The sequence below is a fragment of the Mauremys mutica genome, chromosome 9 (assembly GCF_020497125.1).
Source record: "Mauremys mutica isolate MM-2020 ecotype Southern chromosome 9, ASM2049712v1, whole genome shotgun sequence".
Taxonomy (NCBI): Eukaryota; Metazoa; Chordata; order Testudines; family Geoemydidae; genus Mauremys; species Mauremys mutica.
This window is the reverse complement of record NC_059080.1, coordinates 4,784,594-4,799,341: the sequence shown is the minus strand read 5'-3', so window position 1 is coordinate 4,799,341 and position 14,748 is coordinate 4,784,594. Positions and strand designations below refer to the sequence as shown.

Here is a 14,748-nt window from a genome sequence, read left to right as displayed (position 1 = left end):
CTTGTGCTCCCCTGTCTGTTTGTCATATTCACTTGCGGGTCTCTCATCTTCTACTTCGACTGTAAACTCTTTGGGGCAGGGACTCTCTTTCTGTTCTGTGTCTGTTCAACTTCTAGAGCAGTGGGGTCCTGATCCAGGAGAGTGGCCCCTAAAGGCCACCATATTCCTGGCTCCCTCCTCTGCACATTGTGCTTTGTAGTGTAATTTTCCTTGCTTGTTTAGGTCTGTAAAAGGAAACCAGTTCACACAGAAATAGAACATTTCAGTTCACACACACGCAGCTTGTTCCCCTCCACATTAATTGCTGGGTAAAAAACAATATTCATGAGTAATTCTGTTTCCCAGATGCTCAGACTCCTCACAGAGTGGAGTGTTTGAATTGCTTGTTATGGATTTGTTCTGTTGAAAGAACAAACATCCAGCCAAGCGGTGAAAGTTGTTCAGTTTGAATTGCTTCCCCCCAACCCCCACCCCTGTGACATCAAATGCTATCTATTGAGAGCAATTATTTTAAAAAATAGTTTCTGGAATTTGGCCAGATCCTGTATATTTGTCAGAAATTGGGAGAGTGGGAAGGGAAATCCAACTCAAACGTGTTGGGTACCACTACGCGACCAATCGGCTCGGGGGGAGGGAGCATTGACCAAATTAGAACAGCAAAATTTGGCTCTTAATCAGTTCCCTGTTTGCTTTCAGTAGCAGCAGCAGATTGACTCCAACAAAGTAAAACTGACCTCCAGCCACACTGCACTCTTGTGCTCACCTCACCAAAGTATTGACTTATGCCTTGTTATTCCATGAACTATGTTCTCCTTTGGAAGCACTGAATAACTGGACATTCTATATTTACCTGAGACAAAAACAAATGAACCCAAGGATTAGGTGAGGACTGTTAGCATTAGGACAAAAGCCAGGACAGATTTCCATGCTCAGTGAGATTGTGCTGTTGTTTACCCTAAGGAGAACTGCAGGCTGTTTTCTTTGCAGCGCAAAGCAGAAGTCAAAGTATAAAATGCTCTAGCCCTTTTCTCTGTGACCTTGAAGCGTGAGCCTCCTTCCCCTCCCCCTCCGCTCTGTTTTTTGTATCCTGCCACTGTCCCCTGTCTCAAACTGGCTCTAAACCTCAGAGGTACTTTCATATCTCAGCTCACTCAGTAGCACTTCCTCCTTTCTCCTCCCTCCCACTAGATGCTGCAACACTCTCCTCCACAGACTCAGTTTAAGCTCACAGGATTTGATTCCCAGCTATATGGAGGTTAAAGCCCCTCCAGTTGTGACAGATCTACACCTGCCCATAACCCCCCCTGCCCCTCCTCCCCCCACACTTCCTCTAGGCCCTGTCAGCATTGCCATAGCCATCCTAGCCCATGGCCATCTCGCTCTCTGAGCTGCATTTTTGCAGGGTTTGTTTGTTGATTCTTACATTTGTTCTTTGTGTTGGGTTTGGTCCCTGCCTTTCCCCTCTCCCCTTTCTTGCAGCTCTCTCCTCTCCTTTGCAGTTCTTCATCGGCCTCATTTCCCCACCCGTTTCCTTTCCAACCCCAGCCTCACTCTCTCCCTCCGCAGTTCCAGTTCCCTTTCCCTGTTTCCTCCTCTGCACTTTCTTCCCCCTTCCTTCCCTGGCTTTGCTTTCTTCTGTGCCACTCCTTTGCTGGCTTCCTTGCTCTGTCCCCGCTTCATGCACAAGAGAGGGGTGGTCACTGCCTTTGTGCTGATCGTATGCTCCAGTGCGTGGAGAACCAGGCCTTACAGCCAATGGGCATGTTTTGCCACCAGTTTCAGTGGGAGCATGAGCCAGTGGCAGATTCCTCATCTTTTATCTGGTCTCACCGGGAAGCAAATGAGACATGCACAGGTGCCATAATATTCAACGCCTGCACCCTGAATGCTCACTAAATCTTAGCTCCTGTTACTTCTTAGAAAACTTGGTCCTTTTACTCCACGGATGGGTAAAAGGTGACAGCGGTGCAGTCCGTACGAATGGTGCAATAGTTTCCTTCTCTCAGACTGGTCCTCAATACCACCCCACTAGAACTGAGCACAGCAGGTGAAAGCATGATCCCTGACTCTGCCTCGGTTGATGATCTGGAATCTACTAAGCCTCAGGGTCATTTTCATGGTGAACTCTCAATTTTATTAAATGTTTCCCTATGTCAGTATTTTATGAGAGATGAACCTAAACTGAAAACTGAACACGGTGTCGACATGTACACTGGCAGATCCACACTTACACAGATTTCAGAAGTTGTTCAGATCAGGGACTCCAGACAGGCCCAGGACTGTATTCCAACTTCTAAAGGGGTTGGGTTTAAAGCTGGTTAGGAAATGGGGGTTTCCCTCTCTTTCCCCCACCCTCTGAAAATGTTTGAAGAAAATGCAAACGATTTATATGAATTACTTGTGGGTATGTTGTTGTTTTTTTTAAAATCAAAACCGCTCCAAAAATTCAGTTTTATGCAACCACGAGTTTCAGCCAGTCAGGCAGAAAACCAAATTTGTGGAACCCCCCCGTTCCCCGCAACTGACCATGTTTTTTTGTGTGTGTATGGCCAAAAAATAAAATGTTTACTCTCCTGATTAATCAAAAAATGGACATTTCACCTGGATTTTTTTTCAGTAAAATAGCTATCTTCCATTAAAACAAACAACAGACCTTTGACAGAAAAATTTTGACCAGCTCTAGTTAGGTCTATATTCTTGGCTCTATTTTACATGTAGAACTCAAAGCACATCTCAGTGTAGGGACACAATGCTCCACTGAAATGCAGCCACTTCTAGGGTAAAGACAGGCAGCCAACCTCTGCTGACATGTGGCACAACTGTAGGGGAAAACGCAACGTTGGCCAAGGACACATATGAAGTTGATCTATGTACCAAACAAGTAGCCTGTATATGAATTGCCTGGGAAATGTGACTTCTGTGAAATATAGAACACATACAAAATATGTGTGACAAATTGCAATGACAAGGTTGTGTTGGCAGATTGTGCAGCCGGGTAATGAAATCCCTGTCCAGCATTCGTTGAGCCTTCACAGGGAACTGGATGCGGCCAAATAAGGTCCCCACTGTGACCACACCCAGCTTCTACACTCAGATTAAGAACCAAGACCTTTACGAGTAATAACAATGCATGAAACCCAAAGGCTGAGCCCTCTACACAGTGCACAAAAGTGAAATACTGTAAGATGTTGAGGCAAGTGCAAAAAGTCACCAGTCAGATGACTATAACTTGGAAGGAGGCCTGCAAAGAAATGGAACATGAAAACAATACTTCGATCAGGCTATAAGGAATTGAACTGTAAGGCCAAGAGCTAGCTACCATACAACAGGCAACAAAAAGCTGGGCATCCAGGACGGGCACAGATTTACTGGTCTATGTGAGGGTAATGCAAACAAAACAACCCACCTCCCCTCTACATCCGGGGAACCAAGAATTGCTGCCCTAGGAAACAAAAAACAAAAAACCAAACCAAGCAACCAATTGATATGGCAAACCTGAAAACCATTTCAGCTGCAAAACTTTCAGCTTCTCTGCACTTACTCAGGCTAAGCTCCTGCTGAAGCCTGGGAATTTTGCTTGTGCAAAGAGCTATATATTCACAAGTTTGCTCCTTCTACCTTTACTGGCAAAGCCATCCATCCCCCCTGCCTCCTTCAGGCATCTGCTCTGCCACTTTCCCTCTCCCACCATTTCAAGTTGTAATCCTTAGCCTGTGAAATCAATCATTTCTCCAGCCATCAATTCTGATGTCACAGCCAGCGAAGGGTCATCACTTCCGACAGGGAAGAAGGAGCAGATGAACTCTCAAGAAGCAAAGATCCTGTTTTTCATGCAAATGTGTCCCCAGCACAATGCTAGGATCTAGTTTGGGAATGTGTTCATTGGGCCTACCTTTTAATTAAGAGCTCAAAAACTGAATACAAGTGTCCAAGGGATTGAACTAGCCACAGCATCCTGGGTAAAAGTCAGGAACTGAGACGGGGGAGAGCGGACACAAGAATTCCCCTTCTCACAGAGAGACATTGTCATTAGAGTGCGGGATAGACTGCTGTGCTAGCAGACTGCCTATTTTCAAAAATCCACCCAGCTGCTCCACAGAAGTGATCTTTGTCTTCAGGGTCACTGGTCCCTCCATTATCAACTATTCTATCCCCAGCAACCTTCACAGGTGTTGAGAAGGCAAAACTTGTTGTGACTTTACCTTTTCCCATCTGCTGATAGAAAAACATACACCCACTCTCTGGGCTGACACAGAGACCTGCTGGTAAAACAAAATAATGCCTTTAAAAAGGAAAAGTTTCATACACTTTTCCAGGAGACAGCAGCACTTCAACTTACTGCTGCTTGAGATCAGGGGTTCCAGGAATTGGTAGTGCTGCAAATGTAGCCACCTAACAAACACACAAGAAAAGTTATATTGTTAGTTCAGAAATTAATCTGGCATACAAAATTTCATTCAGGTTGGTCACTTTTAAACTATCAACTACTGCCGTGACATTTACTTGATAACCAGTTACATTTATAAAGATGGCAGATGAATATCACAATATTATGTTATACATAAATAAAGATTACTTTATTCAAGACCTAGGCTTCAGTTAAACTGCCATGCCCAATGGGCATGCAAAAAGCATGTCTGAAACTATATTTTAGACCTATCATTTATTACATAATGCTTAGGTGCTAGGTGCTGTACAAAGAGAACAAAAAGATCTAAAGAGCTTACAGACCCTGTTCCTCTAGGGCCTGATGGGCCAGACATCTGCTGCCTTTACCTCTACAGTTCTTTACACCTGTAGAACCGACAAAAGAATGGTTCCCATACAGTCATGACTTGCCGGTAATTTTTTCCTCTTTAAATGCCTAGTTGGCAGAAGGATCTGGTTTCAGCGTGTTCCAGGTAGCAGCTGTCAAGCGAGATGGAGCAAGCTACACTGAAAGGAAGGAGAAAAGGCTGGCACAACCCTGGCACTCATGGACGTGTTTGAGTTGCAGACAGTTTTTGTAAAGGAAGGGTTCCGGAATGTGGGGAACTAAGCAATAGCCTGGCTCGATTTGTATTCTCCAGGGTAGGAAAAAACCAGCAAGTCTCGTGCTACATTTTCAACTTCTACCCAATGAGAAACTGCTAGGTGCCAACAGTCTCCCCACAAGGATAGAAGCAATTCAGCCTTCTCACCATCCACAGAACAGTCAACCCAGTCCATCCCAGAGCAACAAATCAAAGCTCAAACAGGTGTACTTCTGGGGGCGGGGGGCAGAGGAGAGCAGCCCAGGGGAGAGTTTAATATTTTTCCTTGGTGTTTTAGATTTTTTTGGCTTGAGCGATCTGTAGCTATTCTCTTTGTTTTAGGTCAACACTCATAGAGCATCCGCTTGAAAAATATAGTTTCAGACATTTCCCTCTTTCTTCTGCTAACAATATTCGTTCTGCAGTCTCACTGTGAATACTGCGTGCCGAGTCCTTTCTCCCCAGGAGTATTCTCCCTTTACAAAGCAAAATCGTAACGCAGGGACATGATCCAAGCTTGGCAAACTCTCACTGCTGCTTTTTAGCCCGCAATATAGATGGCGCACCCAGCTGACCACATGTGCAGGAGCTTCCCACGATACCATTACATATGAAATGCTGACATTTATATTTGACGTCCCAATGGGTCTGCGGGTGTGTGTTTTAACAAATGTTAGTACTTGCGAAGGGTGCTAGATTGACAACCCTATAAAGTGAACTCCTCTATTCTTCCAATGAATGGGTACCGTACAGACAATTCCAGGACAGCTTCCCTGCCAAGGCAGTTTAATCCCCATGCTCATTCAGTCCCTGCACACTTCTGTTGAGACCCTCTCCCCCAGTAAATGCAAGTGATGAGATCAGAGACTCTGAAGCTAAAAATCACTGACGTCAAAGGGTTGTTTGTTAGTGAAGACAAGAAGTAGTAAACAATGATGGTAATTTAAAAAAATGAGTATAAGATGCCTCAATGAAGAGGTGGAATTGTTGACAAAATGTAGCATGTTTTAGTTTATGTGATGTACAGACTCTTTTTTAAAGGCCTATTTCTTGCTATTAACTTAATAAAAAAGTTTTTATCAGAAAACTCTTGGTGTAACAGGCAGAAATCCAGGAATAATTAAGAAAATAATAGTACACACCCAATGACAAAAACATTATTTGTTTAAAGAAGTAGTCCCACCAGAATTCTTGGTAGCGATTGCATTTCTTTCAAGAGGAAAAAAAGACCTCTAAATCAAAAGCAGCAGTCGTCCGCCAGTTACTAGATCTTGAGTAGAAAAAGCACAGAACTGTAATACCCTTTAGCAGTGAGACTTTTTCCATCTTCACTGCTGTTATCAGTTTTTGTAGGCTGCAAAATAAAAATGCTTTGTCCCTATATGATTTTGTCTATCAGAGGATTTGAAAGCACTTTACAAAATGTAATACGTTTAGTTTCACCACTCACTTGAGCAGCGGGTAGGTATAATTCCCATCTTACAGCAGTAAAAACTGCAGCGAGAGCTTAGGGAATCCAGTGAAGTCTCACTGAAGTCAACAGAAAGACTTCAGTACAGGAAGCCTGTGGCAGAGTTGCAAGTAGAATCCAGGATTTTTGACTTCCCATCCTTTTTTCTAACTACAAGCCCCATTCTTCCTCCTACTTAGTGGGGCCTCACAGAATAGGCCCCATGTCTGCAAAGAGCTTTGGGATCCTCAGATGAAAGGCACTATAAAAGTGAAAAGTATTGCGTACATATAATAAATGCCTCAAAGCAGCCCTGTCTACATTCTTCCCATGGCTTACGGGGAAAAGGCGACAGGGAGATTAAGTGATGTGCCCAAGGTCACATGAGAAGCCAGTGGCAAAGCCCAGTGCTTGAGAACCTGGGAGAACTGCTCTAATCATTAGATTAGAAGCTCCATCAGGCTTTCGCAGTCTGTATGTAACAACCCCCTTTCAAAAACATGAACCATTTGGAGACACCTTCTTTACCATGAGGCTCCCAGAAACATGAATTCCCTCCTAGCCTCTCTATTCCTTAGGCTCCCTTCCCCTCAAACTCCAGTCTGCCCTAGATCTCTCCTCCTTCACTCCCCAAAGCCCAGTCATCCCGCCTCAAAAATCACCCACCCAACTATTCCACCTTTTACTTGATCCTCCGAAGTCTCCGGGTTTCTCTCTGCCTCCTTCAATCTCCCAGAAACGGACGCTCCGTCCCTCCCAGATGGTAGTTATCTCCCAGCCCCTGACACCCTGCCTTCACTGTTACTCTTTCACCCCGCCCTCAAGCTTCCCTTTGACTTCAGTGAGCTTTGGACCAGGCCCCCAGTCCGGAGTGTTCATGGTGGGGGGGGGAGGGTTATAGAGCTGGCTGCAATTCCTGGCTCTGCCACAGACTTGCTACGTGACCTCGGGAAACTCTCTCTGGCTGCTTCGGCCCATTTGCAAAGTGGGGATAATAATATTTCCTAAGCTCCCAGGTACGGGGAAGGAGGGCTGTGAGGCACTCAGGTACAATGCTGATGAAAAAAATCCCTTATTCAGGGCAGGGTTTGGTCAGTAAATGAAGCACAGGACCACACACTGAATGACAAGAATAAAAAATAAATAAGTCAATACTGAATGGCTGTCTCATTCACTAAGCACCATCCATCCCTGTGCACTGAGTACGGCAAAGGTCCTGTGCGGGGAAAACAGCATACAGTCATATAAAAATTGGCTGTGCTGTAAAGCAGACACACAAGTGGGGAGAATTAAGGCTACATAGCCAACCTTAACTTTATTTTAATGTAGTAACTTCTGAGTTTTTTGCAACGGTAACATTAATTTCATGTCATTTTTTGCTGTGCAGCTAGTTAGTTATTCACTGAGGCTTCTGGGCTCTGAGAAGCTGTGGCTGACCCAGGGAATCAGATATGGCACTTGACCTAGGAATGTAGACAACATTGCAGGGAGAAAAAGCAGAGATGGACCCACCAATCCCATTTCCCAATTAGCCACCACAGCTTCCTCCCCCACCTCAAACATCCCGGTTTCCACCATATCCCTTGAAGTTTGGGGAGCTCCATATCCTAGACTCAAGGAGATCAATCTATTGAGTTTGAAAAAGAGAAGGCTAAGGGGTGACTTGATTACAATTTGTGAGTACTCACATGGGGAACAAAAATTTAAGAATGGTCTCTTCAATCTAGCAGAAAAAGGTACAATGCAATCCAATGGCCGGGAGCTGAAGCTAGATAAATTCAGACTAGAAATAAGGCATTTTTTTTTAATAGTAAGGGAAACAATTTACCAAGGGTTGTAGTAGATTCTCCATCACTGGCAATTTTAGAATCAAGATTGACTGTTTTTTTCTAAAGGAGCTGCTCTAGAGATTATTTTGAGGAAGTTCTCTGGCCTGTGTTATACAGGAGGTCAGACTAGATGATTACAGTGTTCCCTTCTGGTCTTGGAGTCTCCAACTCCTTGTATGCTTGCCATACTAAAATCCCAAGAAGTCCCATAAATAAAATTGTCATTTAGAATGAAGCATAAAATCTTCCGCCACAACACAAACCCTGAAAAAAATTAAAGAAATGCCAAGTTATGGGATACCCCAACTCCCACACAGCAGTTTTCATTGACTCCAGTGACGGACTCCACTTCTTTATAAAGAACTTCCATTTGCAGCCAAGAGACAAAGAAACACTACACCCAAGCACATTTACCTCCTTCACAGTATCAGATCAAAACTTTAATTACTAGCGCTTGCTCCCGTCAGGATCACATGGCACAGCCCAAACTTTAACCTGTGGTGCACATATGTCAGTGCTAAGTATTTGCTAATGTTGCTGAGGTTGTCATTAAGGTTCTGTGATCATGCAAGTGAGATCAGTGTGTGGTGTGCAGGGTGCTTGATCATCTGCTGGAGGTGGAAGGGAATTCCTTGTGAAACAGCGCAATCTGGTACTGCCAGCAGAGCCTGTTCGGTGCGCCTGGAGCTCTGGTTAAGAGGTGTCATATAACTTGGCATTTTCTTGCTCTTCAAAGTTTACAGTAGGTGTATGCCACACTGAGACAACATGCAAAAGGAATTAAGGTTGGGTTTTGTTTATGGAATACACAGAAGAATTATTTCTACAATCCCTCCACCCGCCCACAATACCACCACCAAGGTGTCGTTCTGAAACAAAAATGCTTGATGTGCCATCCTTTTAAATGTACCGGGGAACTGGACAGCTCTGGTGATTAGTAATGGTGGGATATGGTGTTTTCATCTCTGGGGAGCTGGTGTGAATACAGCCAAAGTTCACAGTTACAAGCTCATACACTTTAAGGCCAGAAGGAACCAGCACGATCATCTAGTCTGACCTCCTGCACATTGCAGGTCACAGAACCTCAGACACCCACTCCTAATCCCTAACCTCTGGCTGAGTTACTGAAGTCCTCAAATAATGATTTAAAGACTTCAAGTTTAAACTTGCAAGTGAACCGTGCCCCAAGCTGCAGAGGATGGTGAAAACCCCCCAGGGTCTCTGCCCATCTGACCCGGGGGAAAATTCCTTCCTGGCCCCAAATATGGCCATCAGTTAGACCCTGAGCACGTGGGAAAGACCAACCAGTTAGGCACTTGGGAAAGAATTATCTGTAGTAACTCAGAGCCCGCCCCATCTAGCCTCCCATCACCGACCAACTGGGGTATTTGCTGCTAGCAGTCGCAGATTGGCTACATGCCATTGTAGCCAGTCTCATCATACCATCCCCTCCATAAACTTATCAAGCTCAGTCTTGAAGCCAGTTAGGTTTTTTGCCCCCACAGACTTCAAGACGGTCCAGTGGCTGTTGGACAGCATATAACATGAAATGAGCCAGTGATGTCAGTTCGCTTCCTACTGGATAAGGTAAATGTTACCAGCACCCCTGGGCCTCTGCCCCCTTGTTGGCTGACTGAGGGGCCTAGGTACTCTCTTGTCATGGCTGAGGCATGGGGGACACTGACATCGCTGCCCCATGGGCTCTAGGCCCAGATTGGGAATAAAGTTTGCACTCCCACGGTGAGCTTTTCAAAGGAGATTAAAGGAATAAAGCATCCCGCTCGAGAAGCAGCCTGGTCCAGGCACCGTTCTCAGGTGAGAACCCTTTGTGCCAGGCACGCTAGGGATGAAAGCCAACGTTCATCTCAGCACAACACCTTTCCCTCCGGTCAGGGTACAGCTCCCGCTAATGCATCCCCACAACTCTCCAGGAGGCAGCCCCCCCGCAATGCACAGCCCCCCCACAGCTATACCCCCAATGCACCCCTCAGCTCTGAGGGTGTGACGCTTCCCACCCCCACACTCTCCTAGCTCTCCAGGGTAAAGCCCCCAGTGCACAATTTCTCCAGCTCCCCCCAATGCACAACCCCCCAACTCTCCGGGGGGAAGCACCCTCCCCCCATTGAACAACCCCCCCCAGCTCTCCGGGGTGCCCCTGTAGACAGAGCACACCCAGTACATCTCTGCCCCACTGCCAGCACCCCAGGCACCAGCACTGAGTGGCACAGGGTCAGGTTGGCAGCCTCTGGCTTTGACTGACTGACCCACCTGGGGACTTGGCCTGGCTTATTTTGGTTGCAGGTACTTCAAGGCAACTCTCCCCCCACCCAAGGCACAGCTCTGCTCCCCCCCACACATTATCCACCCCAGCACACAGCCCCACTCCCCCACATTACCCCCCCCAAAGCGCACAACCCCACTCCCCCCTCCTCCCCAGGGCATCGCCCCCCAGTGCACAGCCCTGCCTCCCTTGGGGCACCATCCCTCCCAATTCCCAGCCTTGCCTCCGCCCTGGGATTACCTCCCCCCATCGTGCTTCCCATGAGGCATCATAACCCTCCCCGCAAAAAGATTAAATACTTTCCACTGCAACAGTAACTCAGAATGATGTCAAACAGCAGCTACTAATGTTGAACATTTTAAATCAGTAAGTCCAAATAACTTGTATCCAAGAGATTAAAAGGAGCTGGTCTTGGAACACTGAGGAGCTCCATAGGACTAGATCAAAGCAGTGTTTAAATGGGATGACCTGGGTAATTGTAGGCCTGTCAGCCTGAGATCTAGCCCAGGCAAAATAGAGACTTAAAAGAGGGTAATGTCATGCCAATCAATGTGGGCTTATGGAAAATAGGTCTTGTCAAACTAACTTGATATAGTTTTTTTATGAGATTACAAGACTGATAAAGGTAGTAGTGTTGAGGTAATATACTTAGACTACCGTCAGGCACCACATAACTTCTTGATTCATAAATTAGAACAATACAAAATTAACATCACACATTAATAACCTGGCTAACTGATAGATCTTAAAATGTAATTTTACATGTGTAATCCTTGAGTGGATGAGTTTTTAATAGGTCCCACAGGGATCAGTTCTTGGCCCTACGTTATTTAAAATCTTCATCAATGACCTGGAAAAAAACAAAACCATTATAGATGACATTTGCAGATGAATAAAGCCTGGGATGGGGGTAAATGATGAAGAGGGCAGGTCACAGATAAAAGAGCGATCTGGATCATTTGGTAAGCGGGGCGCAAGCAAACAATATGCATTTCAATACAGGCTAACTGTAAGGCTGTGCAAAGCATGCAGGCCATACTTACAGGATGCGGGACCCAGCTCCAGCAAGCAGTGACTGTGAAAAAGACTTGGGGGGGGGCATCATGATGGACAATCAGTTGAACGTGAGCTCCCAGTGCAACTCTGTGGCCAAAAGGGCTGACGGGATCCTTGGATGCACAAACAGAGAACACTGAGTAGGAGGAGAGAGGTTGTATTACCCCTGTATTTGGTACTGGAGTGACCACTACTGGAATACCGTGTCCAGCTCTGCTGATCACAGTTGATAAACTGGTGTCAGTTCAGAGACTAAAACCATTAAAGGATTGGAAAACAGGCCTTCCTGTGATAGATTCAGGAGCTCGACCCGTTTACTTTATCAAATAGAAAGCGAAGGGGCTACACGATCAGTCTATAAGGGCCTATGTGGGGAACAGAAATGTGACGATAGAGGGCTCTTCAGACTAGCAAAGATCTAACACCATCCAATGGCGGGGAGTTGAAGTTAACCAAATTCAGACAGGAAATAAGGTGCAAATCTTTAACAGCGAGGGTACTTAGCCACTGGAACGACTTACCGAGGGCTGTGGTGAACTCTCCTCCATCCCTGGACATTTTTAAATCCAGACTGGATGTTTTTCCACAAGCTCTGCTCTAGTTCAGCCACAGCTACTGGACGGGAAAGCAGGAATTAATTAATGCAGGGAAGTGCTAGGACTGGTGTCATGCAGCAAGTCAGACTAACTACAATGGGCCCTTCTGGCCTTGGACTCCATGAACCAGGGCACAGGAGGGCCACCCTCTCCCCTCCCAGCAGGGCACAGCCTGCTCCCCCAGGCCCAGCCCCCCCCTCCAATGGCACAGCCTTCTTGTCCCCCAATTCTCAGTGTCGCTTGCCCCAGGACCAGCACATCATCCCAGCACCCAGCCTGGCTCCCTCCCCCACACCCCCCTTCCCTTCCTCCCTTGCCCGTCCCGTCCCGTCCCGCGCGCATCCCCCGGCCCGGGCGCAGCGCAGCGCAGCGCAGCGCGGGCGGTGCCGGGCCGAGCCGAGGCGGGGGCGGCGCCTGCCCCCCCCAGCCCCTCTCCCAGCAGCCCTTGCAAACGCCTACAATGAAATTTGCGAAGTTTTTTCGGTTTCGGCGCCATTTTCGAGTGGACTCGGAGGTGAGGAGGGAGGGGGGGCGCGGGGAGCCGCCGGCCGGGCCGGGCCGGGGAGGGGAGCCCCGGGAGCGGGGGGGCAGGCAGGCAGCGACCCCCCGCAGGCCGGCGGCGAGCGGGTTAAAAACTTTCCAGGGGAAGGAAGGAAAGAAACCAAAAAACTTTCAATTTGCCAAAAGCCCCCAAATGCAGCCCCCCCCCGCGCAGCCGGAGGAAGGGGGTGGGGGGGGATGTTTGGGTCGCACGGGTCCAGCGCCGCGGGGGGGAGGGGGCAGGAGGGAGCTCACCGGGCGTGGGGAGTAAACAAGTTCTTCGGGGGGGGGGCTGCTTCGGAGCCGGTGATGCAGAAAGGGGGGGGATCCTTTTTCACGAAAACCAGGCGCGTGCCGTGCAAAAGCCCCATGGTGGCAAAGGGTTAAAGTGCAACTGTCCCCTTGCACACTGCCCCGCTCACACCCGGCGCCTCCGGCCCCGGGCTCCCCCCCTTGCACACTGCCCCGCTCACACCCGGCCCCGGGCTCCCCCCCTTGCACACTGCCCCGCTCACACCCGGCCCCGGGCTCCCCCCCTTGCACACTGCCCCGCTCACACCCGGCCCCGGGCTCCCCCCCTTGCACACTGCCCCGCTCACACCCGGCCCCGGGCTCCCCCCTTGCACACTGCCCCGCTCACACCCGGCGCCTCCGGCCCCGGGCTCCCCCCCTTGCACACTGCCCCGCTCACACCCGGCGCCTCCGGCCCCGGGCTCCCCCCCTTGCACACTGCCCCGCTCACACCCGGCGCCTCCGGCCCCGGGCTCCCCCCCTTGCACACTGCCCCGCTCACACCCAGCGCCCCCCCGCAATTGACGACACTCGGCCTGCGATCGATGCCCTCGCTATTGTATCAGCTAATGACGCAGTTGAGAAGTGACAGGAGACACTTTGTAACCTGCCTTCCCGGGGGGCACGTGCGCCCCCCCCCCTCAGCGAGGGGTGGGGGAGGGTCTAGGGTACAGGCCATTACAAAGCTGCCGGCCGCCGGGAGGGGACGGGTTAAAAGACGGGACCAATTAATTCAATCCAAGCAGTTGAAAAGTTGCAAAAGGGATTGGGAGTGTAATTTGGCCGCGTGTGGACACGTTCAACCCAGGTCATTTTCAATTCGACTTTTGTTTTCGGAACGAGTTTATACGGAAACGTTGTTAAACTAAACGTTTTGGGGAACTAGACCTGTAACTTGTTTGTATACATGTTACTGAGGATATACATTTTAATGCAGGGTTTTTTTAAAATTTTTATTTTTTAAGAAAAGGTCCATTTTTCAAGTATATGCTTCTTGTTTTATTAAGGAGGAACGTCAGCAGTTTTTTTTATTGGCTTGTCAACAATACCGAAGTATTTTGTAATTAAATGAGATTACAAGAACTTGTACAGTTCTGCTTCTGAAAACCTTTAACGTGCTTAAAACTGAGTTTTATAGTGTTTTAAAGCTATTGTATCTTGTGGGATAAACTGTGTGATTCTGTTAACGTTTGTTTTGACAGGCTGGAAATGTGAAAAGTGACACTTTAATTTCTAGATCCAAGACTCCCACTCCCTCCCCAAATTCTGTTTTGAAAAATTTGATTTTCTAATAACTTCCAACGAGTAACAATTTAATTTCTACTGTACTAAAATTTAGTTTCAAAATATTATTGTATGTAATATTTTTTATTATTTGTAGAAATGTCAATTGCAATTTAAAATTTTAATTTATATTTCATATCTAATTTGGTATCAGAATATTTTTTTTAAAAAGATTGGATTGTTTGTTACACATGTAACTTACTAAAAATGCCAGAATTAACATTATTTTAAACAATTTATTAGTGGTGGAGAAGTTTGACTAAATTCTCATAAAAATATAAATACGTGGATGTATATAAAGTAGTAGATTAGACAGTCTTAAATCATTATAATAAAGTGCCAAATAATTGAAAGAAGGGGGGTAAACAAAAAATCCCTAAGTATTTAACAGTTTTCTACCGACCTGTTT

General features: G+C 47.1%; 1 long non-coding RNA gene across 1 annotated transcript; it reads right to left on the bottom strand.

Moving 5' to 3' along the window:
* Positions 1–7,776: 7,776 nt before the first annotated feature.
* Positions 7,777–12,443, bottom strand: LOC123376909. Its single transcript, XR_006581983.1, has 4 exons — positions 12,150–12,443; positions 11,616–11,741; positions 11,335–11,422; positions 7,777–9,049 (listed from the first exon to the last, which is right to left on the bottom strand). It is a non-coding gene; the product is annotated as an uncharacterized LOC123376909 (long non-coding RNA).
* Positions 12,444–14,748: the final 2,305 nt, after the last annotated feature.